This window comes from Oncorhynchus mykiss, chromosome 3 (assembly GCF_013265735.2).
Source record: "Oncorhynchus mykiss isolate Arlee chromosome 3, USDA_OmykA_1.1, whole genome shotgun sequence".
In the NCBI taxonomy this organism is placed as follows: Eukaryota; Metazoa; Chordata; class Actinopteri; order Salmoniformes; family Salmonidae; genus Oncorhynchus; species Oncorhynchus mykiss.
The window spans coordinates 74,914,793-74,932,292 of NC_048567.1; the positions used below are offsets into that span (position 1 = coordinate 74,914,793).

General features: G+C 44.9%; 1 long non-coding RNA gene across 1 annotated transcript; it reads right to left on the minus strand.

Moving 5' to 3' along the window:
- Window positions 1-426: 426 nt before the first annotated feature.
- LOC118964329 lies at window positions 427-15,013 on the minus strand. The gene is made up of 3 exons (XR_005051381.1): window positions 14,888-15,013; window positions 6,161-6,291; window positions 427-964 (listed from the first exon to the last, which is right to left on the minus strand). It is a non-coding gene; the product is annotated as an uncharacterized LOC118964329 (long non-coding RNA).
- Window positions 15,014-17,500: the final 2,487 nt, after the last annotated feature.

Below are 17,500 nucleotides of genomic sequence, written 5' to 3' on the forward strand. Positions count from 1 at the left end.
TTCAAGATTCATGACTTATGATCTGATGATTAGACACACTGTAGGAGGTATTATGTTAAAACAGATGAAGAACAGATTGAAAGAACTGAGAGAACTGAGAGAATGATAGAATGAGAACACAGAGAATGACAGTGAAATAATGAGAACACAGAGAATGACAGAGTGAAATAATGAGAGAATGAGAGAATGATAGAATTAGAACACAGAGAATGACAGTGAAATAATGAGAGAATGATAGAATTAGAACACAGAGAATGACAGTGAAATAATGAGAGAATGAGAGAACTGAGAGAATGATAGAATTAGAACACAGAGAATGACAGAATGACAGAGTGAAATAATGAGAGAACTGAGAGAATGATAGAATGAGAAAACAGAGAATGACAGAATGAAATAATGAGAGAATGAGAACACAGAGAATGACAGAGTGAAATAATGAGAGAATGAGAGAACTGAGAGAATGATAGAATGAGAACACAGAGAATGACAGAGTGAAATAATGAGAGAATGAGTAGGGGATCCTCTGAATGTAAGTGCAACCCTTGGACTGAATTAGACATTGAACATCCTCGACCCAAAACTGCAGAAATTGTGAACCAGTTCACTAAATAGATACGGAAAGTCAGTAAGTAAAAGTGAATGAATGTATAGGGAGAGAGCTAGATTGGTACAGTCCTTCCACAGGTATTTCCCTCTTTGAAGACAATAGTAAAATCTATAACAGGTATAGTTTTTAGGAATCAAGATGTTTGGGTCTACATCGGAGGGCCTGAACACACATGACAACGTCATTCCTCTAGAAGCTCTGTATAACAGATGGAAGGACCAGTATCTTACCGGTAGAAGAATGGATGACCAATGTCAATCATCTCTACTTTGTCAATCATCTCCACCTTGTCAATCATCTTCACCTTGTCAATCATCTTCACCTTGTCAATCATCTTCACCATGGCGATTTCAGCTTCTGAAAAACAGGCAATAGAGAACATTATATAATACATAATATCATAATGAGATGTTCTGGAATTATTTAACAAAAAAACAGGACTTGTTTATGTTCACGATCACATTGCATGTTAAATTCCCATGGTGTGAAGTGTCTTGGTATACCGACGGACCAGATTGCTCATTGGAATATTTAACATTTGTGTGTGGGCGACTGTGGGCAGTCTCTGTCCTTCCAGTTCCCCATCTAGTTCCAACAATTAGTTAGCTCCTCCGGGGAACAACCCAAACACAACCCTTACCTCATCATCTGTCCACTTATATGAGAAAAACACTGTTTTACATCATTTAAAAATGGCCCATTCACTATGACTAGATCATCAATAATATGTTTTAAGAAACAATTAGGTATAAAACCATCTTGATTTTGTTCTATTATAAATAGATGGAGGCTATTTTTTTCATATTGTGTATTTCATAATGTGTCTTTGGTAAATGTTAAAATCTTACAATTCAAGTCCCTCTGGCTGTAGTATAATCACATGGTGTCTGGGACATGAGACTGTTGCAGGTGTCTCACAGATGTCCCCTGGCTGTAGTATAATCACATGGTGTCTGGGACATGAGACTGTTGCAGGTGTCTCACAGATATCCCCTGGCTGTAGTATAATCACATGGTGTCTGGGACATGAGACTGTTGCAGGTGTCTCACAGATGTCCCCTGGCTGTAGTATAATCACATGGTGTCTGGGACATGAGACTGTTGCAGGTGTCTCACAGATGTCCCCTGGCTGTAGTATAATCACATGGTGTCTGGGACATGAGACTGTTGCAGGTGTCTCACAGATGTCCCCTGGCTGTGGTTTAACCACATGGTGTCTGGGACATGAGACTGTTGCAGGTGTCTCACAGATGTACCCCTGGCTATTGCATGACTTCACTATTAAACGCCCCATGCTGTCTTTGTAAATGTTTTTCTAAATCATCACTTCATGTCAATTAAATAACTATATGTTTATTTTTGTTTTTACCTCAAAATACATTTTTTATCATTTATTTCCCTGAGCCTCCTTGGGTCACTGAAAAGCTCAGTCAGTTGTGTGGGCGTAGGGAGAAAAGCTCAGCCAGTTGTGTGGGCGTAGGGATACAAATTTGAGAAGTATCTTCTCAAGTTATTGTTTTACATGTGCTAAAGCTCTGTAAGGTGTTCCTGTGGGATGAAAACAGATGATGGTGAAAGTTAGAGGGTGTTAGCTAAACATAATCAGGTAGGAGGTCCAGAGCGGCACCAGAGTAGCGATCGATGGTAGAAAGTTAAAAAGCTAGTGCTGTTGCTGTTTGGGGTTTTAGGCTGGGTTTCTGTACAGCACTTTGAGATATCAGCTGATGTACGAAGGGCTATATAAATAAATTTGATTTGATTTGATTTAGTGGTTTTATCTACATTGTCATCAACAGCTTTCTCCAATAGTGACATTACTATACACAACTACAGTCTGTGAAAGGTGGAAGAGGTAGCATTTCAAACTTACTACACACGCACACACAACAACACCTAGCTTCTCAACTACACCTAGCTTCTCAACTACACCTAGCTTCTCAACTACACCTAGCTTCTCAACAACAACTTCTTTGGCAGCATCTGATGTTATTTGTGATGGTTGGGGTGAAAATCCACCAGAGAACAGATCTCCAGAAAGATGGTTGGTGGCCACTGCCGCTACACACACTACAGATGTGTGTTAAAATAGTCATACAGTCAGTCACAGATAGACCAATAGCCCCTACCCATTGACAATTCCTACTAATCATTTATAGGACATGGTCCAACCATTACACTCTCTGAAAAAAGTAAAACAGCATATAGAAACTTTGTCTGACAGTACTTTGCCTGACAGTCTGACAGTACTTTGTTTGACAGTACTTTGTCTGACAGTCAGAGAGTACTTTGTCAGACAGTCAGGGAGTACTTTGTCTGACAGTACTTTGCCTGACAGTCTGACAGTACTTTGTCTGACAGTACTTTGCCTGACAGTCAGAGAGTACTTTGTCAGACAGTCAGGGAGTACTTTGTCTGACAGTACTTTGTCTGACAGTACTTTGCCTGACAGTACTTTGCCTGACAGTCTGACAGTACTTTGTCTGACAGTACTTTGCCTGACAGTCTGACAGTACTTTGTCTGACAGTACTTTGTCTGACAGTACTTTGTCTGACAGTCAGAGAGTACTTTATCAGACAGTCAGGGAGTACTTTGTCTGACAGTACTTTGCCTGGCAGTCTGACAGTACTTTGTCTGACAGTACTTTGTCTGACAGAACTTTGTCTGACAGAACTTTGTCTGACAGAACTTTGTCAGACAATCAGAGAGTACTTTGACAGCATTTCAGTCTGAAGTGACTGAAATATTCAGAAAGGTATTGGGAAGTGATCAGAAGATCACCAGGCAATCATTTTGTGTAGAAAATAACATAAATGCTTTCAATTATGTGGTGCTGTCCTCCTCAGTCTGATTTGCCCGGTCATGTCCACTCTTTGCTCTAACGAGCCCTGCACAGCTTGAGAGCATTGTAAAGGAAAATAGATTAGTGTTCCTGAGAATCTTAGCATTCAGGAATGGGGCAATATTAGCACACAGCTAATAATAGTAGCTTCCGGGCTCCCAAGTGGCACAGCGGTTTAAGACACTGCATCTCAGTGCTTCAGATGTCACTACAGACATCCTGGTTCGATTCCAGGCTGTATCACAACTGGACGTGATTTGGGCGGAAAACATTTGGCCCAGCGGCGCCCGGGTTTGGCTGGTGTAGGCCGTCATTGTAAATAAGAATGTGTTCTTTAACTGACTTGCCTAGTTAAATAAAGGTAAAAAAATAAAATAAAATAAAATTAAATTATAGCTCCTACCGTTCAAGAGGTTTTGCAGGAGAAAAACAGAAAGCACTCTTCCACCATTTGCTAATGGGGATCCAAATAAACAAACAAATAAATAAACAAACATAGAGGAAAAGTGTAGCTGGCTATGCAGGAACATTGTTTACATTGTCAGAAGGCACCTTGGCACTAGGGCAGCGTTTCCCTTTTACGATTCTGATATCACTTTTTATGTAGCTAGGCTAGCTACAGGTACCCTATGTAAATATAAATGTCAGGTCAGTAGCTAGCTAGCTAGCTATCCTACTTGAGAATAGTAGCTAGCTAACTAGCTAAGTTAATGTTAGCTAGCAGCAGCGCAACAATATAAAGTCATTTGCTTTTAATAATAATAGTTAGCTAGAAGAATAACTATTTTGAGATGTACTTTTTGAAACGTTGCTATTGACTGCTGCTGCTTGTTGGGAAAGAACTTTGATGAAGGATGCTGCTAGCAAATCCACTGCCTAAGAAACAATTGGTGCTTTGCAGACAGCTACTGCACATCTCTTTTGCTTTTGTTCATCGCTGTAGCCTTTTAATGCAGTCGGTTGATCAAAGCGCCCTCTAGTGGCATCATGGGTGGAATGTTTCTCATAATTTTTCATTATTTCATAATTAATTAAAAAGAAAGTATGCCCATAATAATGTCTGTGAGGTGTATACTTTTGTTTGAAAGTAGATGTTTTTAAAGACCACCAAGAAACTGTGACCATGATTTAGCCCACTGCAGTGAAAGGTTAAAGTGGAAGTAGGCCTGAATACAGATATATTTTGGTCTTTGGTAGCATAAGTGCACGCTGCCAACAATGAGGAATGGAATGTCAATATGACAGAGCAGGGCCAACAACCGTGTAGGAGGATATATGCACATCAAGATAAACTGTCATTGGTCTATTATAATTATATCAGATTGTAATGTCATGATCTGGGCCAAAAACTTGTTTTTAGACAGCTCTTATACTAAAGGGCACATTCATCATTTTCACAGTTTCAGTGTTGTTTCGATCTAAAAGTGTGGAAATATCATAAAAAAAGCACAATTTTAACTGCATTGCCCCTTGACTTTCTACTCTGAAGACAGAGGAATAACGGTGTTTGCATAAAACCATTTGAAATAAGTAACAAACCATTTGTAACAGGTCAAGTGTTACAAAGGACACCTGACCAATTGGACCAATGGTTAAGTGTCCTTTCAAACACCTGACCAATTGGACCAATGGTTAAATGTCCTTACAAACACCTGACCAATTGTTAAATGTCCTTTTAAACCTTTGACCAATTGGACCAATTGTTAAATGTCCTTTTAAACACCTGACCAATTGGACCAATGGTTAAATGTCCTTTAAAACACCTGACCAATTGGACCAATGGTTAAATGTCCTTTAAAACACCTGACCAATTGGACCAATGGTTAAATGTCCCTTCAAAACACCTGACCTGTTACAAATGGTTTGCACCCAACCACAATCTCCCCCCTCTCTCACACACACACACACACACACACACACTAATACTTGCTTTGTTCCTTGAACTGCATTTTTATTGTAATTATATCTCACAAGGATATGATGATGAAGGATGATGATAACTATTATCATTATCACTATTTGAAATACAAAAGTCACCTGTAAGTCAGTCATATCATAACTAACATTAATGGAATCAAATCATGTTGGTTTATTCCTGCTTTCTCTCTCTCTCTCTCTCTCTGATGGTGTCTCCCCCGGGGTAATCACATTCCAAAACACACACAGGAATTTCCACCAGCCCAGCTAGCATACCACCCCACACACGCACACACACACACACACACACACAGCACGACTCGCATACCACCCCTCCTCCCGCAACTTAAAGAAGGGAAAACACACACAGAGATCCTGTCTGCACCCAACCACACTCTCAGATCTCCCCCCCTCACACACACACACGCACACACACACACACACACACACACATATATCTAGCTCGACTTGCATACCACCCCTCCTCCAGCAATTTAAAGAAGGGAAAACACACACAGAGATCATACGCACGCACGCGCACACACACGCACGCACGCAGTCTACAATGATAGAACCAAGGCAGACCACACACTGTTGCAATGCCATGCTTCTTCTGGTGTTTCACACAATGCAAACTCTAGAATATGATAGCCTAACTGTAGACCTAACAAAATAATGGCACTTATCTAAACACCAATCTTATGAATGTGAAAAAACGTAGCAAATAAAACAATAGGCTTAATGCTGTATATCCGAAGTATTAAGATGATATACACGGTCAACAGCTGTAGCTTACCTTGTGGTTGTCTGTCTCCGGACTCGAGTTTTCTTCCTCCGCCCCTTGCTGTTGCAAACGCCAAGAGTCGTGCAGGAGGGAGCCCGGGGTTGCAGACACCTTTCCATGGCGCGACACTCCGCAGTTACATGCTACAAAAACCAGAACGCGACAACAACAAAAAAAACATCACCAAAGGCTGAAAAACACTTTCTCTAGCAACTGACTTTCTCAACTGACTTTCTCATCGCGAATGCACTTAATGATCTCATCACTCAGTCATCTGCGACTCCTGCAAGTCATTTCCCCTCTCCCCTTATCGCTGACTGGCCGCGGGGCTTTTCGCCGTGTGCATACTGAATCAGTCGGAAATGCCACTGAGTTTCCTGCTTCAGCATAGCTTCCCATTCACCTCAGCCTGTATATAGGCGCGTCCCTCGCTCGCCCTGACGACGACCCCCAGCCAGCAATAAATCCCCTGGTAAACAGGGGCCGTCCCTGCTGCGACCCGTGTGCGTGTAGTGCGTGCGCGTGTCCATAGACACGTTTTCAGGAAAGTCCACTTCTCTGAATAACACGATTTTACAGACAGAAATGATAAGGTTACATGTTTTCCAGAATATGACTAGCCTACATTTTTTTCTGCACTCAGCCTGTAACCACATTTGGTTCCTTGAATTAGACTTGAATTAGACTGATCTACTGGGCTGTGTAGATGTATAATACTATCACATAATGTAAATCTAATGTCAATAGTTTTGAATTGAAAAAATATATATACCACAAATCTTTCTCCAGTCTCTATCCCTCCTCATCTCTCCTCCATCCCTCCTCATATCTCCTCTATCCCTCCTCATCTCTCCTCCATCCCTCCTCATCTCTCCTCCATCCCTCCTCATCTCTCCTCCATCTCTACTCTCTCCTTCACGTCTCTCCTCCATCCCTCCTCATCTCTCCTCCATCTCTACTCTCTCCTTCACGCCTCCTCCATCCCTCCTCATCTCTCCTCCATCCCTCCTCATCTCTCCTCCATCCCTCCTCATCTCTCCTCCATCCCTCCTCATCTCTCCTCCATCCCTCCTCATATCTCCTCTATCCCTCCTCATCTCTCCTCCATCCCTCCTCATCTCTCCTCCATCCCTCCTCATCTCTCCTCCATCTCTACTCTCTCCTTCACGCCTCCTCCATCCCTCCTCATCTCTCCTCATCTCTCCTCCATCCCTCCTCATCTCTCCTCCATCCCTCCTCATCTCTCCTCCATCTCTACTCTCTCCTTCACGCCTCCTCCATCCCTCCTCATCTCTCCTCCATCCCTCCTCATCTCTCCTCCATCCCTCCTCATCTCTCCTCCATCCCTCCTTATCTCTCCTCCATCCCTCCTCATCTTCTCCTCCATCTCTACTCTCTCCTTCACGCCTCCCCCATCCCTCCTCATCTCTCGTCCATCCCTCCTCATCTCTACTCCATCTCTACTCTCTCCTTCACGCCTCCTCCATCCCTCCTCATCTCTCCTCCATCCCTTCTCAAATCTCCTCCATCTCTACTCTCTCCTTCACGCCTCCTCCATCCCTCCTCATCTCTCCTCCATCCCTCCTCATCTCTCCTCCATCTCTACTCTCTCCTTCACGCCTCCTCCATCCCTCCTCATCTCTCCTCCATCCCTCCTCATCTCTCCTCCATCCCTTCTCATCTCTCCTCCATCCCTCCTCATCTTCTCCTCCATCTCTACTCTCTCCTTCACGCCTCCTCCATCCCTCCTCATCTCTCGTCCATCCCTCCTCATCTCCCCTCCATCTCTACTCTCTCCTTCACGCCTCCTCCATCCCTCCTCATCTCTCCTCCATCCCTCCTCAAATCTCCTCCATCTCTACTCTCTCCTTCACGCCTCCTCCATCCCTCCTCATCTCTCCTCCATCTCTACTCTCTCCTTCACGCCTCCTCCATCCCTCCTCCATCCCTCCTCATCTCTACTCCATCTCTACTCTCTGCTTCATGCCTCCTCCATCCCTCCTCATCTCTCGTCCATCCCTCCTCATCTCTCCTCCATCCCTACTCTCACCTTCACGCCTCCATCACTCCTCATCTCTCCTCCATCCCTCCTCAAATCTCCTCCATCTCTACTCTCTCCTTCACGCCTCCTCCATCCCTCCTCATCTCTCCTCCATCTCTCCTCTCTCCTTCACGCCTCCTCCATCCCTCCTCATCTCTCCTCCATCCCTCCTCATCTCTACTCCATCTCTACTCTCTGCTTCATGCCTCCTCCATCCCTCCTCATCTCTCGTCCATCCCTCCTCATCTCTACTCCATCTCTACTCTCTGCTTCATGCCTCCTCCATCCCTCCTCATCTCTCCTCCATCTCTCCTCTCTCCTTCACGCCTCCTCCATCCCTCCTCATCTCTCCTCCATCCCTCCTCATCTCTACTCCATCTCTACTCTCTGCTTCATGCCTCCTCCATCCCTCCTCATCTCTCCTCCATCCCTCCTCATCTCTCCTCCATCTCTACTCTCTCCTTCACGCCTCATCCATCCATCCCTCCTCATCTCTCCTCCATCCCTCCTCATCTCTCCTCCATCCCTCCTCATCTCTCCTCCATCCCTCCTCATCTTCTCCTCCATGCCTCCTTCATCCCTCCTCATCTCTCCTCCATCCCTCCTCATCTCTCCTCCACCTCTAGTCTCTCCTTCACGCCTCCTCCTTCCCTCCTCATCTCTCCTCCATCGCTCTACATCTCCCCCAATCTCTTCATTCTCCGTTGGGCAGTAATGTCTTTACAGCGGAGGATAACAAGGGGCATTACCATCACATTAGACATTAAGAAACAACTGCAATGGGATTTCACCTATATTGGTCTCTCTCTCGCTCTCTCTCTCGCTCTCTCGCTCTCTCTCTCTCTCTCTCTCTCTCTCTCTCTCTCTCTCTCTCTCTCTCTCTCTCTCCTGCTCTCTCTCTCTCTCTGATAGGATGAAGGAGGGGGGTTGATCTTGTAATGGGTGTATAGCTATTTGCATTTCCTCAAAATGCTTTTGAAATAGTTTTTTTCCCCACTGTCCCTTTCTCTTTTGTCACCCTCTCAATTTCCGCAGTGAGAGTGATCATGTGATGGTGAATATGGGAAACGTTGTTACTTATATCAGTAGTTCAGATTTGAGGTGTCAATCAGAGACATTGCATTCATATTGTGAAATCCCCTGAATAAATTAACACGTTTTCTCATCTGAACTTCTCTGGTATGAATTTATTTTTCTTTTCATTCTCTGACATTTGAAACCACTGCAGAAGTCCTATGACAACATTTATAGTTTGCTTTAGGCTGTACTCTAATAGCTGTAGTCTATCTCTCTCAGCCATTCCCTTCAGAAATCAATGGGTGCGAACATCAGGCCATTTGCCAGTATTATTGGGCAAGGTGTGAGGGGACTTCAATGGACTGTGACATCAGGGTCAGGTCTGTTGACCAGTCTTTTAGAGGCAGGGTTGTGTTTGTCTGGTTAAAGTGCCACTGATGAAATGAACTGATGCTGTTGTTGAGATATGTTTTGCTGAGTCATAGAATGGTCTGGCAAACCGTTTTGAGTGAATCCCAGCCTGAACTTCAGTGGATGATGTGCTGTCCAGCCATATTTTGAATGTTGAAATTATGGCACAGAGTGGCATTTTATTTCCAACCGCTGACTAAGGTGTCTGTTACCATCTACTAGGCTCGCATCGAGCTAGGGTGTTGGGGATGGGTTTGAACTGTGGCATCGAGCTAGGGTGTTGGGGATGGGTTTGAACTGTGGCATCGAGCTAGGGTGTTGGGGATGGGCTTGAACTGTGGCATCGAGCTAGGGTGTTGGGGATGGGCTTGAACTGTGGCATCGAGCTAGGGTGTTGGGGATGGGCTTGAACTGTGGCATCGAGCTAGGGTGTTGGGGATGGGTTTGAGAATGGGTTTGAACTGTGGCATCGAGCTAGGGTGTTGGGGATGGGTTTGAGGATGGGTTTGAACTGTGGCATCGAGCTAGGGTATTGGGGATGGGTTTGAACTGTGACATCGAGCTAGAGTGTTGGGGATGGGTTTGAGAATGGGTTTGAACTGTGGCATCGAGCTAGGGTGTTGGGGATGGGTTTGAGGATGGGCTTGAACTGTGACATTCAGTTAGGGTGTTGGGGATGGGGATGGGTTTGAACTGTGGCATCGAGCTAGGGTATTGGGGATGGGTTTGAGGATGGGCTTGAACTGTGGCATCGAGCTAGGGTGTTGGGGATGGGTTTGAGGATGGGCTTGAACTGTGGCATCGAGCTAGGGTGTTGGGGATGAGTTTGAGTATGGGCCTGAACTGTGACATCGAGCTAGGGTGTTGGGGATGGGTTTGAGGATGGGCTTGAACTGTGACATCGAGCTAGGGTGTTGGGGATGGGTTTGAGTATGGGCCTGAACTGTGAAATCGAGCTAGGGTGTTGGGGATGGTTTGAACTGTGACATCGAGCTAGGGTGTTGGGGATGGGTTTGAGAATGGGCTTGAACTGTGGCATCGAGCTAGGGTGTTGCGGATGGGTTTGAACTGTGGCATGGTGTTGGGGATGGGTTTGAGGATGGGCTTGAACTGTGGCATCGAGCTAGGGTGTTGCGGATGGGTTTGAACTGTGGCATCGAGCTAGGGTGTTGGGGATGGATTTGAGGATGGGTTTGAACTGTGGCATCGAGCTAGGGTGTTGCAGATGGGTTTGAACTGTGGCATCGAGCTAGGGTGTTGGGGATGGGTTTGAGGATGGGCTTGAACTGTGACCTATGGCTCTGGGCATCGGAGGTTCTTCTTCTATTTTAACCCTATTACTAACACTAACCTTTAACCCTAACCCTAACCTTTAACTCTAACCCTAACCTTTAACCCTAACCCTAACCTTTAACCCTATCCCTATCACTAACCCTAACCTTTAACCCTATCATTACCCCTAACCTTTAACCCTATCACTAACCCTAACCTTTGATCCTATCACTAACCCTAACCTTAAAGGGACATTTCTAAAATGTTAAACTTCATATTCATCATCTTCAGCACCACAGCAACATCAACACATGAGAAGGTAGTAAAACAGATAGAGGAAGACAAGTGTTTCCAATGACATCATCAACCAATTAGTAGACAACAAGTAGACAATTAGTAGGTAATACTTAGGCAATAAGTAGGCAATTAGTAGGCAATTAGTAGGTAGTACTTAGGCAATTAGTATGCAATTCGTAGGCAATTAGTAGGTAATACTCAGGCAATAAGTAGTCAATTAGTAGACAATTAGTTGACAATAATTAGGCAATTAGTAGAGGACTAGTAGGCAATTAGTAGCTAATACTTAGGCAATTAGTAGGCAATTAGTAGGAAATAAGTAGACAATTAGTAGACACTTAATTGGTAATAATTAGACAATTAGTAGACAACTAGTCGGCAATTAGTAGGCAATTAGTAATTGGCTAAAATCACACAATGCACGCTGATGATGTCGTTGGAAACACTTATCTTCTTTGCATTGTTTTTACTACAAAACATAGAAACGCACCATTTTCACATGTGTTGATGTTGAAGTGATGCTTGAGATGATGCATATGAAGTTGAACATTTTAGAAATGTTCCTTTTAACCACTTGGAATTAATGTCTACATTTAAGATGAACCCTATCCCAAACCACAACCATAACCTTAACCAGACGGAATTATTGTCTACATTTAAGATGAACCCTATCCCAAACCACAACCATAACCTTAACCAGACGGAATTAATGCCTAAAGTTACATTTCATTTCACTTTTTGCACAGTTTGTCTGACAGCTATGAAACGGCAAAACACATTGGAATTATAAAGGCAGGACATGCCATAAATCATGCATTGGAGATAAGTGGAGATTTGGGGGGTATTTTCTAGTTCTGCAGCTGTATCTCATGTAAACTAGAGATGATTATTATATATATTTTTTAAGTAGTCTACACGTGTTTGCATCAGTCCTAGAGAGGGTTTTACTATTCAGGCCAAAGTGTCTAGTGCAATGGATGACCAGGCTTTCCTAACCCTCTCCTCGGACTCTCCCAGACATTTTACATTTTTGTTTGGACCCTAAACTGGCACACCTGATTCAATTAGTCAACTAATCATCAAGCCTTTGACTAATTGAATCAGGTATGCTGGTTTAGGGTAAAAAAGTGAAAGGTCTAGGTGGCCCGAGGAGACGGTTGGTAAACCCTGCATTACTGTTGTGTGGTGGAAGTATTATTCTTCTAATCCCTGTTCTTTCACCAGGAATGTAGCCCCCCTTCTATCTCTCTCTGTGTGTGTGTGTGTGTGTGTGTGTGTGTGTGTGTGTGTGTGTGTGTGTGTGTGTGTGAGTCCATCTGTGCCAGCTTGTGTGTGTGAGTGTTTGTATTCATGCTTGTTTGTGTGTGTGTGTGTGCCTGTGTCTGTGAGTGTGTGTGTGCCTATGTGTGTTCCTCTCCTGATTCCCATGAATCTGGTGGAGTTAAAGCCTCTTAAATGTCCCCCTGGCTTTTGTACTCACGTTTCAGCTGAAATTCCCCAAATTCACCCCTCCATTCAGACACTGTGTGTTAGAGAGCTCTGGAATGCACTGGGCTTGACGGGCGCCTGGGCTGGGTGTGTGGGTGTGTGTGTGGGTGCATGAACAAGTGTGTATGAGTGTGTGTGGGCGTGTGGGCGGGTGGGTGCTCGTCTGTGCACGTGAGTGTGTGGGTGGTTGCGTGGGTGTTGGGGTGAGTGGGTGCATGGTTCTCAGTGGCCGAGTGCACATGTGACTACATAAGTGTGTGTGTGTTAGTCTCTCTGTGTATAGAAAAGGTGACACGTGTGTGAGTGTGTGTGTATAAGGCATAGGTATTTGTATTTCATAATCTGAGCCTTTGTGTTCCAACGTTTAAAAAAAAACCTCAATAAATTCACAAACTCAATCTCTCATACTTACCACTAATATATATACACACACACACACACACACACACACACACACACACACACACACACACACACACACACACACACACACACACACACACACACACACACACACACACACACACACACACACACACACACACACACACACACACACACACACACACACACACACACACTTAGCATCGGGCGTTTGCCTGATCTAGTTTCCTCCTTTGTGAGCAACCCGCAGCAATAAAATAAACACAAATATGTGATAATCACATTCTTCACATAGCTGGTGGGAAGTTTCGGCTGGTTCTCCACAAGAGGAGGGGTGTGTGCATATGTGTGTGCATGTGTGAATGTGTGAGTGTGCTCGTCTGTGTTTGTGTGTGTCATTCCTCTGTTCTCTGGAGGCCCCACAGAGAAAGAAAGAGTTATGGAACAAATAGGTCTCACACATTACATAACAGTACCACCAGTACAAACCAGATATACTCCCAGTACAAACCATCAGGTCAGATATACTCCCAGTACAAACCAGATATACTCCCAGTAAAAACCAGATATATTCCTAGTACAAACCAGATATAATCCCAGTACAAACCAGATATACCCCCAGTACAAACCAGATATATTCCTAGTACAAACCAGATATACTCCCAGTACAAACCAGATATACTCCCAGGACAAACCACCAGGTCAGATATACTCCCAGTACAAACCACCAGGTCAGATATACTCCCAGTACAAACCAGATATACTCCCAGGACAAACCACCAGGTCATATATACTCCCAGTACAAACCAGATATACTCCCAGTACAAACCAGATATGCTCCCAGGACAAACCACCAGGTCAGATATACTCCCAGTACAAACCAGATATACTCCCAGTACAAACCAGATATACTCCCAGGACAAACCACCAGGTCAGATATACTCCCAGTACAAACCAGATATACTCCCAGTACAAACCAGATATACCCCCAGTACAAACCACCAGGTCAGATATACTCCCAGTACAAACCAGATATACTCCCAGGACAAACCACCAGGTCAGATAAACTTCCAGTACAAACCACCAGGTCAGATATACTCCCAGGACAAACCACCAGGTCAGATAAACTCCCAGTACAAACCACCAGGTCAGATATACTCCCAGTACAAACCACCAGGTCAGATATACTCCCAGGACAAACCACCAGGTCAGATATACTCCCAGGACAAACCACCAGGTCAGATATGCTCCCAGTACAAACCACCAGGTCAGATAAACTCCCAGTACAAACCACCAGGTCAGATATACTCCCAGTACAAACCACCAGGTCAGATATACTCCCAGGACAAACCACCAGGTCAGATATACTCCCAGGACAAACCACCAGGTCAGATATACTCCCAGTACAAACCAGGTAGACTTCCATTTCACTGAAGTCAAAAGTCAAATAAATAAATAATCTAATGCAACAAACAGATAAATATTGAAGTTAGACCAGATTGTTGACCTTTCTAATGACACAGAATGGGAGACCGATGCAGACAGATAGAGATAAACAGACAGAACGAGAGAGGGACAGAAAGAGAGAAAGAAAATTAGACATGAAGAGAGAGACGGAGAGATGGAGAAATGGAGAGATGGAGAGAGAGATGGAGAGCCAGAGAGATGGGAAACTGGGAAAGAGAAACAGATAGAGAGAGAATAAGAGACCAAGAGAGAGACAGATTGAATTGAAATTGACAGAGACCGAAACAGATAGAGAGACAGAGCGAGTGAAGAAACAGACATGTACAGGGACAGAAAGACATTTCTGTTGGAGTTGTTCTTACCTGAGCACATGGTCCACATGCTGCCGAGCACACTTCATTTCCTCCATCATGCTTTGTCTCTGCTCCCTCTGCTGACTTTTCTCTTCCCTTTCTCTCTCCCTCTCTCTCTCTCTCTCTCTCTCTCTCTCCCTTGCTGTCTACCCCCCTCTCTCTTTCTCTCTCTCTCTCCCCCTCTCTCCCCCTCTCTCTCCCCCCACCCCTCTCTCTCTCTCTCTCCCTTGCTGTCTCCCTCTCTCTCTCCTGTGAGGTTGTCTCTTGGAGTGAGAGTGATACATGAAGTGGCTGCCGACAGTCTTAACTACACTGCCTCTTTCTCCACCCCCGAGCCGCTTGGTGGATATGTGTGTGTGTGTGTATGAGTGTGTGTGTGTGTGTTTCTGTGGTGGCGGTTTCTTGTCAACCCCCACACAGGCCACCTTACACATATAGTCACCTGAAAAGTGTCAAAGACCACACACAGGCACGCACGCACACACAAACACACACACACACACACACACACACACACACACACACACACACACACACACACACACACACACACACACACACACACACACACACACACACACACACACACACACACACACACACACCTCCCCACCTATAGGCAGAACCTGTTCAATGTTACTCTGACCAATCGGAATCTATGCTTCAAGACTGTTTTGATGGACAAAGTGGAGTCGCAATTCAGCGGCTCAGACACAAGACGTATGAGGCAGGGACATCAGACCATCACGTATTATTAAGGGAATGCCAGCCACATCGCGGACACCATCGCCTCGCTCCCGGACAAGCTAAACACCTTCTTTGCCCATTTCGAGGAAGACAACATCGAGCTGCCCGACGCGACTATCGCCCCCATAGCACTCACTTCTGTCATCATGAAGTGCTTCGAGATGCTAGTAAAGGACCACATCACCTCCACCTTACCTGACAACCTAGACCCGGTACAATTAGCATATAGCCCTAACAGATCCATGAATGACGCAATCACCATTGAACTGAACACTACTCTACACCACATGGACAAGAGAAGTACCTATGTAAGAATGCTGTTCTTCGACCAGCTCAGCCTTCAACACCATCGTGCCCACCAAGCTCATCACTAAGATCAGGGCCCTGGGTCTGAACCCCTTCCTGTGCAACTGGTTTCTGGATTTCCTGAATGCCAATCGGTGAAGGTAGGCAACAACACCTCCGCCACGGTGATCCTCAACATGGGCACCCCACACACGAGTACTCTCTGTTCACCCATGAATGCGGGGCACACACACACACACACACACACACACACACACACACACACACACACACACACACACACACACACACACCAACATACACACACACACACCAATATACACACACACACACACACACACACACTCCAACATACACAGCTAGCTAGCTGCTATCCGTGTGACAATCGGCTTTCGTCGATTCCGGAGCAAGCATCGGTTGTTCCGGTGCTAGCCAGCTCCGTCAATCACTCCTGAGTTCCATCGTTCACTCCTGGGCTGCGGTCACCTATCCGGACCCGTTTTGCTGCCTACGCGGAGCCCCACCGGGCCTTCACAACTGGACTGCCGACGTTATCTACCTGAAGGAGATCCGGCTGGCTCCTCCGTCGCAACGTTACCTGAACGCCCATCTGCGGCCCGCTAACCGTTAGCTGTCTTACCGGCTGCTATCTGAATAGACAATCGGACAATTTATTTATTTTTATTATTATTAAGTTTTCTTCTCGGGCCTCTATAACTATATCTATTGTTCTTATTTTTGTTGTTGTTGTGTGATTTGGATTAATCCCCTCTACCACACGGAACCCCACTAATCTACTGACCGAACGCAAGAGGTGGCTAACAACAGACTCCATCCTATGCTAGCTTGCTACCGATGGCCTGGCTAGCTGTCTAAATCGCCGTGACCCTCAACCAACCTCTCCACTCACTGGACCCTTTTGATCACTCGACTAAGCATGCCTCTCCTTAATGTCAATATGTCTTGTCCATTGCTGTTCTGGTTAGTGTTTATTGGCTTATTTCACTGTAGAGCCTCTAGTCCTGCTCACTATACCTTTTCCAACCTATTAGTTCCACCACCCACACATGCAATGACATCTCCTGGTTTCAATGATGTTTCTAGAGACAATATCGCTATCTTCATCTCTCAATACCTAGGTTTACCTCCACTGTATTCACATCCTACCTTACCTTTGTCTGTACATTATACCTTGATGCTATTTTATCGCCCCCAGAAACCTCCTTTTACTCTCTGTTCCAGACAATCTAGACGACCAATTCTTATTGCTTTTAGCCGCACCCTTATTCTACTCCTCCTATGTTCCTCTGGCGATGTAGAGGTGAATCCAGGCCCTGCAGTGCCTAGCTCCACTCCTATTTCCCAGGCGCTCTCTTTTGACGACTTCTGTAACCGTAATAGCCTTGGTTTCATGCATGTTAACATTAGAAGCCTCCTCCCTAAGTTTCTTCTATTCACTGCTTTAGCACACTCTGCCAACCCGGATGTTCTAGCTGTGTCTGAATCCTGGCTTAGGAAGACCACCAAAAATTCAGAGGTCTAAGGTCTTCGAAAGCCAAGTCAACAAAC